Consider the following 11,453-nt stretch of genomic DNA (forward strand, 5'->3'; position numbering starts at 1 on the left):
TTCTGCTAACTTTGGTCTTAGTTTGTTTTCTTGTTTTTTCTAGTTCTTTAAGGTATAAAGTTAAGTGTTTGGTTTTTTTTTAACATGGCATTTACTACTGATAACTTCACTTAGTCCTGGTTTTGCTGCATCTCATATATTTCAATGTTATATTTTCATTTTGGTTATTTCAAATTATTTTCTAATTTCACCTTTGATTTCTTTTTTTGTCCCAATGATTGAGAATGCGTTGTTTAATTTCCACATATGTGAATTTTTCAGTTTTCTTTGTGCTGTTGATTTATAGTTTCACTCCATTATGGTCAGAAAAGATACTTGTTATTAATATAATTTAAAATTTTTAAAATTTGTTAAGACCTGTTTTGTGACCTATCATATAGTTCATCCTACAAAATGTTCTGTGTATGCTTGAGAAGACTGTATATTGTGCTGCTGTTGGGTGGAATATTCTGTATAAATTTGTAAAGTCCATTTGGTCTATATTTTGTTCAAAGCCTCTGTTTCCTTATTGTATTTCTCTTTGGATGTTTTTGAAAGTGAGATATTAAAATCTCCTACTATTTTTGTGTTACTCTCTATTTCTCCCTTCGTTTCTGTCAGTGTTTTTTTTTTTCATATATTTGGGTGTTTTGATATTGGATACATAAATGATTATAATTATTATATCTTCCTGGTGAATGGACCATTTTATAATTATATAATGTTTTTCTTTGTGTCTTCTGACAATTTATGACTTAAAGTCTATTTTGTCTGATATAAATATGGCCAGTCCTATACTCTTGTTGTTACCATTTGCATGGAATATTTTGTTATCATTTGCATGGACTCCTTCTGGGTCTTTCATAATACATACATTGGTCCATTTGATGGTGTACCAAAAGTTCCTTTGATTTCTCCACTTTTTTAAGTTGTTATTTATTTTTTTTTTTTGCTCCTCTGACTGGATGTTTTCAATAACTCTTATTTCAATAGATCTTATTGCCAGTTTGCCATTTTCTTCTTCAGTTGATCAACAAGTCTGCTGTTAAACCCCTCTAGTTAATTTTCAATTCAGTTGCTATGTTCTTCAGCTCCAAAATTTGTGATTTAAAAAAAAAATTCTGTCTCTTTTTTGACAGTTACATTGTATTCATTCATTGTTTGCCTGAGCTCATTGAGCATCTTTACAACAGTTATTTTGAATTCTTTTTCAGGTAATGAATATACCTCTATTTTTTAGGATCACGTTCTGGAGATTTGTTTCTTTGATTGGGTCATATATCCCTGTATGTCTTGTAACTTTGTGTTGGGATCCACGCATTTGATATAACAGCCACTTCTTCCTTTGTCTCTGGACTGGCTTCCTATTAGGAGATATATTTTTGCAGTCACCTTGGCTAAAGATTCTAGCAGCCTCGCCAACCTTCTCTGGGAATGTATCTTCTCTGGTACTATGCAAGCAATTTTGCACTTAGAGAGTTTTGCTTGTTTCTTTTTCAGGAGGTTATAGTTTCTTGATCTCTGGTGTCTTTCTCTGGTACTACAGGTTCTTTGGCTCTGACTCCAGCCATTGAGCTCTATTTTGTTCTCTGTATACCCCTAGGCATCCAAGGTATGATTGTTCTGTCAGTGTTCTGAGTTAGGTGAGACTGAAATTTATCCCTCTGGCAGCCCACTGAAAAGCGAGAATTTAGACACGTAGTCCACTATTTTATTTTCTTCCCAAGAGAGAAGCCATGAGCTAGTCACTTACTCCTTGTCTAGTGAGCTGTGCTGTTTTTTGCCTCTGATATTACAAGTTTTCCACAAGCCCCTGAGCTCTCCTTTGTTCTCTATGGCCCCAGGCACTTAAGGTATGATGGTTACCCATCAGTGCTTCGAATCAGATAAGATAGAAGTTAGCCCCTCAGGAAGCCCACCAAATATCTGAACATTCTACTCTTGTTTTTATTTCCCAAAAGAGAAGCCAGAAATTGGGCTTTCCCTTCCAATTATGAGCTGTGCCAGCTTGGGAGAGGAGCTGACACAATTGAAATGAAATGGCTTTTCTTACCCCTTCCAATGCAGCTATTTGTGACTTTGAGCTTACCTAGAGAACTGCATCTTCCTGACTTGAGGAATTCTCATAAGGCTTTTGGGGTCATATTTTCTTGTTAAGTTGGTGTTTTGGTGGGAAAACAAGGTCTGTTGCTTACTATTCTGATATCTTACTAACATCACTTCTGGATTTTGGTCATACTGACCAACATTGTTCTCTTAGCCTGGCACACAATTGGTGCTCAACAAATATCTGTGGAACCTAAGTAAACTAGTCCTAATTCAGGTTTAGAATATTAAACTTGTTTCTTAATGACATCAAAATACTTGATTTTGTGAAGACATTCATTGTCTTGGCAATGTTGTTTATTTCTCTTCAACACTATGGGTTTCAGGGCATAGTCTCCATGTACATTCAACATATAAACAACAAGGCCTTGAACAGTGCTGTCAAACAGAACATTTTGCAATGATGGACATGTTTATTTCTGCTCTCCAAAAAGGTTGCCAGAATCTATATGTGGCCCGTGAACACTTGAAGTGTGCCTACTATGACTCACAGAATTTTAAATTTTATTTAAATTTAATTCTTTTAAAATTTACTTTTAAATAGCCACATGTGCCTAATGGTTACTATACTAGACTGTGCAACTCTAAAAATCTTGATAGCTATTATGGGTGTCTAAAAATGCAGTTTGAAAATATTTATGCTACAACATTCTCTCTTTTCTCATATGAAAAGTAACCTACAGAAATGCAGTGCGATTGTATTGAATTGACCATAAGTTTCTACCTGCTATCAGACCCAATTGTTTTTGTTTTGCTTTTTGTTGTTTTCTTTCTTCTTTCTTTTGTTCTCTTTTGGTCATTTTCTTGGCTATATTTATGTATCAGAAAAACAGATGATGACTCAATTTTCTTGTTAATGTTGTTGTTCCATGGTATTTTAAAATTGTATCAAAGCCATAGTGTATATTTATTTAGATCAAATAATACTACAAGGTTGAGATATTTTCCTAGCAACCACTTTACCCCTTCCCTGAGTTATGGTCCTTTGAAACAACTACTTCAAACTCTTATAGCTATTTCTCCTGATCTTTCCCTTCATACATGTAAAATATGCATAAAAATTTTTGAAATTTAAGTATTATTCTATATTTATCTAAGTCAGATAAGAATCCAGCTCTTTTATATGCCCCCATTACACACACACACACACACAAATATGCACACACTGACATAATATGGTTATGTTGTAATTTTAGTCAAATCAAATTTCAGTACTCACTACTGAGGCAGGATTTGAGGGAGAAAATGCCTGTCATCTATACCTGATTTTTCTTTTCATATTAGTACTACTGGTTTTGTTTTGCTTCCTCTCCTCACATATTGCACTCCAGAGGAAGTGAGGTTATCAATCTAATTAGTGAGTTTGGAAGAAGAAACAGAGAAGATTTGGCTTTGACTCTTTCTCTCACCTCTTCCTATTAAGAATGAACTTGCTTATGGAATGTTGATTCTATAGAAACTCAGCTGTACACATTGAGTTCTGATCAATTAAATAGAAATCAAGGGCTTCAGCAAAGTTTTGGGGTCTGAGAAAGCTCTAAGAGATGGACAGGCCATAGGAAGCAGAGGTTAAATCATTTTGACAAGGGATTTAACTTCTTCAAGCATTAGGGTTTTTTTTTTAATGTGAATCACTGAAAATTATTTTATTTCATAGAATTCATAAACTTTTTTGGAGAATCAACTAAGATGATGATGATACATAAATTAGCAGAATTCCAGGCACATACTGAGTTATTAATAAAAGATAGTAATGTTATTATCTGAATAACAGTTACACAATAAGAACAGTTCAGATTCCTTCACATTATACTCTTCATGTCACCCATGATGCCATAGTAATTTGGGGCAGCCATTAAAATGGCTGGGAAGATTGATAATAACATATATAAGGATAGTTCAAGAGTACTGACCCTAAATCAGAGTTGGAGTCAGTGCTATTTATGCTTGATATACAATATATTCTGATTTTTTTTAAAGTCCATGCTGTTCTGGTCTGAACTGTGCCCCTTCCTTCCAGATTCAGTGTTGAAGTCCTAACTCTCGATATGACTGTATTTGAAGATACAACCTTTAAGGAGGTAATTAAGGTTACATGAGGTCATAATGGTTGGACCCTAATCCAATAAGTCTAGTGTCCTTATAAGAACAGGAAGAGACACCAGTAATGCAAACACATAGAGGAAAGATTATGTGAAGACATAGCAAGAAGGCTGCAGCCTGCAAGCCAAGGAGAAAGATCTCACCAGAAACACACCATGCCAGCACCTTGATCTTGGACTTCCAGGCTCCAGTACCATGAGAAAATAAATTTCTGTTTAAGCCACCCAAATCTGTGGTATTTTATTATGACAGCCCAAGCTAATGTACGCATTTTATCAATTTGAAACGGAATATGATACCGTAGCTTTGAATCATCCACAACTATATAATCATAATCATGGAGATGATATTCCTTTATTTAATAACTGATCAGATCACTTTTACTCTTTTTACAACCATTTTAGTATCATGCTTTATTTGTTCTTTGGGAATGAAATTTCATTTCCTATTTTAAATCACTGGAATGCTTTACATCATTGTCCCATCCAGAAAAATGAATCATGGAATGACATTGAAATTAACTAATAATGTAGGCAAAGAAGAGTTTATGATATACGGCGGAGGGCCATAAATTGCATTAACAACTTCACTCCATGTAATCACTGCCTTTTTGTATTAAAAAATAAATACATACACGTACACACATGCTCAGTCACTCAATAGGGGAGAAGGAAAGGCAATTGAATATGTGTTTTTGCATGTGGGGCAATGATTTAAACAGAACAAAAATTGAAGCAGAGCATATTTCAATCTTAAATTGAAAACATGCAATGGCACATTTAATACTTAGGAAACTGTACTATGTCTTTCATGAGCATATATCTACAAAAAATGACTATAATCATCTTAAAATGAATAAAAAAGTAGAATGAGGAATACATGTGGGTATTTCTCTTGCTGAAAAACTTTCAAATGGAAGCTTATGTGTAATTAACCACTTTTCACTTATGAAATTTTATGCCTGCCATATATCTATCTTACATTTGTTGGGTGGGTAGCAGATCACATTTTAATCTGTTGTATATTTGTAGGTTCCTAATTTAATGGGAACAATGAAAATAGAAGCAGAGTGAAGAAAAAGCAAGGGCAAAATATTAATATACTCAAATTCAAATAACAGAACAGGGGAGGATCATCTGCTTCTGGATTAGTCAAACTGCTTGTAAGGAATAGGAAGTGGGAGCACAGGGTTTCCAGGGATTTGATTATTTTGGTGCTTTATTAAACACATTTTGGCCCTAGCATTCATAACAAGAGGACACCAAGCTATAGAAAGAAAAGAGACTGGTACCTAGTCTTGGATTCACCTTCACTCAGCTGCATAATTTTAGATGAACTGCTTTACAGGCTGAAATGCCTTCAAGTTTAAAATGAAGGAAACAGACCCAATGACCTTTAATGAACTTTAGATGCTAACAGCTGATAATATTACTTCTCCTCACTTTTTTCTTCTTTTTTGATAGTATTTCCTCTTCAAAATTTCAGAGTGGAGCCTAGTGAGTGCAATGAGAAACACGTTCTGAAACTCTGGTGGAGTTGCTGTAGAACTGTAACCAGACAGTACAAAATTGCTGAAAAGTTTGTCCTGAAGCAATGCAATGTCAAATACATTTATAGTATGTCTAATTTTTATCTTTGTTCAAAATCAATTTTAATATTTGTATTTAAAAGAAACTATTCCCATTACATCAATGCAAAGCTCAAGGAAAGCCAGTGATTGGCTCTTCAGTTAACACTGTAGTCATTAGACATCTGTAAAAAAGTCATTAGTGTAAAAGAACATGGATAATGAGTTAACTATACTGGAGACTACATAAGTAAATTTTGGAAAGTTTCAAAAATATAGACACTGATAAAGAATATCATTTTGTTGTTTCTTCTTTTGTTCTCCATCCTATTGTCTCCTACACTTACTGAGCAGAAGAAGAAAGACAAAGGGAAGAGGTTTTCAAATACAAATTTGACCTCTAATGTTTTTCACGTTCTCACCCTACTTGCAGTTTATGCCAATAGATACCTCCTTCACAGACATATAATCAAGATTAATGAGGTGCATTTTTGAAGTTATCTTCGCATTATAATTTTCATACTGGGCTGTCGGACTTGTCTCTAGAGAAGCTATAGCTATAAACTTTGTCAGGTATAAATAATATTTGTGAAAAGAAGGATTTTTGTATATTTGGGATTTTTTTTACTAATGAATAATAAACTATATCCCTTAGACATTGTAAAAATTTACTACCTTTATTTCTTTTGAGAAAAAATGAAGCACACACTTGAAAAATGATGTGATTAATGCAACTTACATAGTGTTCATTCTGTACATAACTATTAATATTTCCTAAAGCTCCCAAGTAGGGCTAATACATCTGAATATAGGATGAAGTGGGGGAAGAAAAAACTCACTCAATAAGCAATAAGTGGAAGAATAAACCAAGTATTCTAGATCCTAAGTGATAACTTGTTATCTGTGTTCCCATATGTAAGTTATTTGAGATCTCTGGGTCTTACCTCTGAATTGGGAATCATAATTCTTTATCAGACTAAAGGCAACTGATTATCCCTGATGTTCTTTCGAGGCATCAGGTAATTCTGAGATCCATGATTCTCATAGTAAAGTTGATTCAGTGTATAAAGATGAGGTGATCGGAGTGTTTGTGTCCTCTCAAAATTCGTATGTTGAATCTAAACCCTAAAGGTATTAGAAGGTGATGCCTTTAGGAGATGATCAGGTCATGAGGGCAGATCCTCATGAATGGGATTATTGCCCTTATAAAAGAGGCCTGAGAGAGCTCATTCTGCCTTCCACCATGTGAAGTCAGGGATAAGAAGATCACTGTCCACATCCAGATCCTCACCAGACACCTAATCTGCCAGCACTTTGATCTTGGACTTGTAAGAAAATTCAGTTGTTTATAAGCCACCCAGTTTATGGTAATTTGTTATAATAGCCCAAACGGACTAATGCATGTAGTTTTTCTCATTTGTGTCACATTGGTTGAACAGCACTTACTTTCAGCAGTGAAACTGGGAACATCCTTTGGATTGCTATTGCAGTCAGTAAGCAAATGTTCATTCAGGGCCTAAATTTTACGCTTTTGTTTCATGCCAGGGTACCCTTTCATTTCTTGAAGTCCTCTGTTCTTAGGGATCTCTATCACAAGATACATACTTTAAATTTTTAAGTAGAATTCATACATGATAGTTTGACTTCTTGATCAGATTTGAGTTCCTCCATAATTATAAGGAATTTACCTCTTTGGATTCTCCCAACCACCGCATATGTGACAAAAGCTATTGTATTCTTCTTAATATCCAATCCCTACTTCTTAGTTAAAAAAATTAAGCTGGGTACATTGCAATCACACTAAAATGATATATTTCTCAACATCTCTTGCAGTGTGCAAATGGAAATTCTTTATAAATATTACGGTGAAGTTTCCTTAAAAGGGAAGAGGAGCCATTCCTATTTACCTATTGCTTAGAATGTTGATATGATTGCTAGAGCTCTGACAGCCCTCTTGGACTATGCGGAGACTTTTGCCCAGGGAATAGCAAGAGGAAATAAGCCTGTTATCCTAACAATACTCACTCTTAATTATTAAATTCCTACTTCTTTTATTTTATAGAAGAATTAACTTCTATTTTGGTTAATTCACTACTTTCCAGATCTTTGCTACTCACAGTCAAACCTAATTCTAACCAGTAAAATCTTAGAAAATGTTAGGCACATATTAAGAATGTATATAAATGCTTATTGAATAATTGACTCCAATTTTGTGAGTTATAAATTATCCAAGTAGTATGTATATGTATATATGTTCTATCATTTTCTGTCATGTATGGAAAGTGATTCCTATAGTAATAAGTATCAGAGCTAGCATTTTACAAGGTTTATTAAATTCCAGATTTAAATTAACAAAAACTCATAGGTGTTAACTAAAACAATTGATGAGGTTTATACTTTGGAAAAAGGAGAGCTTTATTTCTCATAAAGTGTTGCAGCCTGTTGGGTGGCCATTCCAACAAGCTGGAAAGCAGAGCCCCAGCCAGGATTTTATACTGAGCAGGGTGGTCAAATATACATATTCAACAAGTTACAGGAGGAGTCACGAATATTTATGAAAAGAGAAATCATGTGCATCTGTAATTGTGCTTTAACTCTTCCATCCTGTCATGGCTAGGAACTCAGTTTTAAGATGTTTCCTGTGCCTTCTTGGCTGAGAGGGGTCCATTTAATTAGCAGAAGGCTTAGGATTTTATTTTTATTTCACATAGGTATTTGAAAACTTCACTGAAATAGAAAGAATAAAATGGTGAAAAATAAAAAAATAAATATTAATATTACCCTAACACAGTCACATAAAGTTCTAATATAGTAATATACTAATACTCCTAATCATATGAGAATATAAAAGAGAGATACATGATGCTTCAGTCCATCCCATTTATTTTCTTGATGTATACAAAGAACATGGTTAATATTATTTTGTCAACATGTTTCCATATCACAAATTATTCTTTGAAAATTAATTTACTACTCAATCAACAAGTATTTTCTCAGTGCTTCAGTGCCCATTGCTTTCCTGGCACTGATCTAGGTGCTGTTTCTACCAAGGTGAAAGGCAGACATAATACCTGCCATCATGACATTTCTGATTTCATAACAGATTTTAGGTAACAAAATAGGTAAATACATATCTAAGTACAGGAAATGAAAAAGTGAAGCAGATGCTATGAAAGTAAGTGTTGGGGGAACCTGATTTAGATTGGGCATTCAGGGAAGGCTTCTGTATGGTAATATTTAGCCCAGTTTAGAAAAATAAGAAAATGCCAGGCAGGTGAGTAATGAGTGGGAAGTATGTTCGAGGGCCATAGAATATCATGTGTTAGACTCTGAGACAGGAATGATTTCAAAAATGCGTAAGTGCTGAAAGAATTACAACGTGGTTAGAACATGTGCACAAGGGAGAAAGTAAATGTGGCTGAAGATAGGAGATGGACCTTACATGGCTTTGATGAAAGCTTTGTGGCCATGAGAAAGAGTTGGATTTTTTTTCTCGAAATTGAAAGGGCAATTGGAAGACAATAAAGGATTTTAATCAGAGAGAGATATATTTCCTTTTACGTTTTACAATTCCCTGGTTACTGTGTGAAAAATGAATAGGGATGGACAACAGTGAAAACAAGAAGACTACTAAAAGCTCATCCTAATAGTGTAGGAGATAAAAATGATTCTTGCTTATACAGTCATGCATTGCTTAATGATGGGGATATGTTCTGAGAAATGCATTGTTAGGCAATTTTGTCATTTTATGAACATCACAGAGTGAACTTACAGATGCTATAACCTGCTATACACCTAGGCTGTATGGTATAGTCTATTACTTCTAGGCTCCAAACCTGTACAGCATGTTACTGTAGTGAATACTGTGTTTAGCAAATACTATTTTTATATCTAAACATAGAAAAAGTATAGTAAAAATATGGTATTATAATATTATGGGACCACCATCATATATGCGATCTGTCATTGACTGAAACATTATGTGGCATATGGCTCTACTAAGGAAAGCAGTGCAGAGAGAGAGAGAAATGGGAACATTTAAAACAGAAAGTAAATCAGGCAGTTCTTGATCAAGGACTGGATAAGGTCAAGATGGTTAAGGGAGAACTTGTTAAAAATGACTGATATTTCTGGCCAGAACAAAAGCATTAATGGTGAATAGAAAAAAGGAAAGAGGAATACATTTAGGGGAAAAGATAAAGTTCAGTTTTAACATATTAAAATAGAGATTCCACAGAGGTTCCCAAATCAAGATATTATTATAGTTTGTAAGTCAAATAGAGGTTTGAGCTGGAAATAAATATTTGGAAATTATTACATGTAGATGAGATTCAAAAATTTTTGTGCAAAACATCTCTGCCATTGTTTCCAGGTTCTTCATTTGTAATGTTTTCTGGAAGAGAAGAAAACTAAGAAAAATGATTATAAATATTGTAGTAATGTAATTTTTCAGAAATGTTATCATAAATTCGATAATAATATAATAATTACTATTATGGTATAGTAATTTCCACACCTTTAAAAGATTATCCATTTTGACAACTAAAAAATATTTCATTTTTTCAATTTACATTTATTTGAGATAAATTATTTTCAATTTATAATTTGATGCCTAGACCAATTATCATGAAATGCAAAAATAGGAAAACATTTTCAGACAAAAATTCAAATATTTTACCTAATCCTTCTATTTCTAGGAAGCTACCAGAGATTAGAACCCACAATAATGAAAAGGCAAATCAAAAGAGAAGAAAATTTGGAGTTCATAAAATATGGATTGCAACAAAAGAGAGATTGAATGGTAAATTTGGACAATTAAATAGAAGATGCCCAGCACAATGTCCAAATAGTGGTTGTCCCTACTCTGTCTTCACTCTTTCATGAAAGGACCCTGGGACTTAGAATCTATTTATTAATAGAGTGGAAAGCGGTGGAGAAAATCTTGAGGTAGCTATGAAAATTCTTAGATAAATGGGATTAATCTTAACTGGCAAAGTTAATTTTTGTATGTTTGACAGAGTGGAAGTAAATTCATGGTAGAAACTAAATAAAGTTATAATGATTAAGTTGATTTTTTTTTACATCCATGTTTATTATCCAGAAAAATATATATTAGGTCCTGTACTAGTGTTTTCCAGGGAAACAGAGCACTATATACACACACGTGTTTTATATATATATATATATGTGTGTGTGTGTGTGTGTGTGTGTATATATATATATGTATATATAAGTGGTTTTTATATAATAAAAGAGATTTATTATAAGGAATTAGCTCACATGATTGTGGACTGTAGGAAATCCAAAATCTGAACTGTGAGCTGAATCAGCCAGCTTGATACCTGGGAAAGCTGATGGTGCAGTTCCGGTCTGACAACCAGAAGGCAGAGACCCAGGAGAGCTGATGTGCTGATGAGGCCTGAAGGCAGTCTGAGAGATTGGTGTTTGTGTTCTATTCAGCCCTCAGCTGATTGAATGAGGCCCACCCAAATTATGGAGAGCAGTCTGCTTACTCAAAGATCACCAATTTAAATATTAATTTCATCTAAAAACGCCCTCCAAGTTGACACCCGAAATTAACCATCATAGGTCTTTTATCCAAATAATTGCATGGAGTGATGTCATTGTCAAAATATGGGTGATGCTAAAGCTAATTCTTGAAGACAAGTAAATATTTAGTAGACAGACAAAGTATGTG

Source organism: Propithecus coquereli, unplaced genomic scaffold (genome assembly GCF_000956105.1).
Source record: "Propithecus coquereli isolate 6110/MARCELLA unplaced genomic scaffold, Pcoq_1.0 Scaffold231, whole genome shotgun sequence".
Lineage (NCBI taxonomy): Eukaryota > Metazoa > Chordata > Mammalia > Primates > Indriidae > Propithecus > Propithecus coquereli.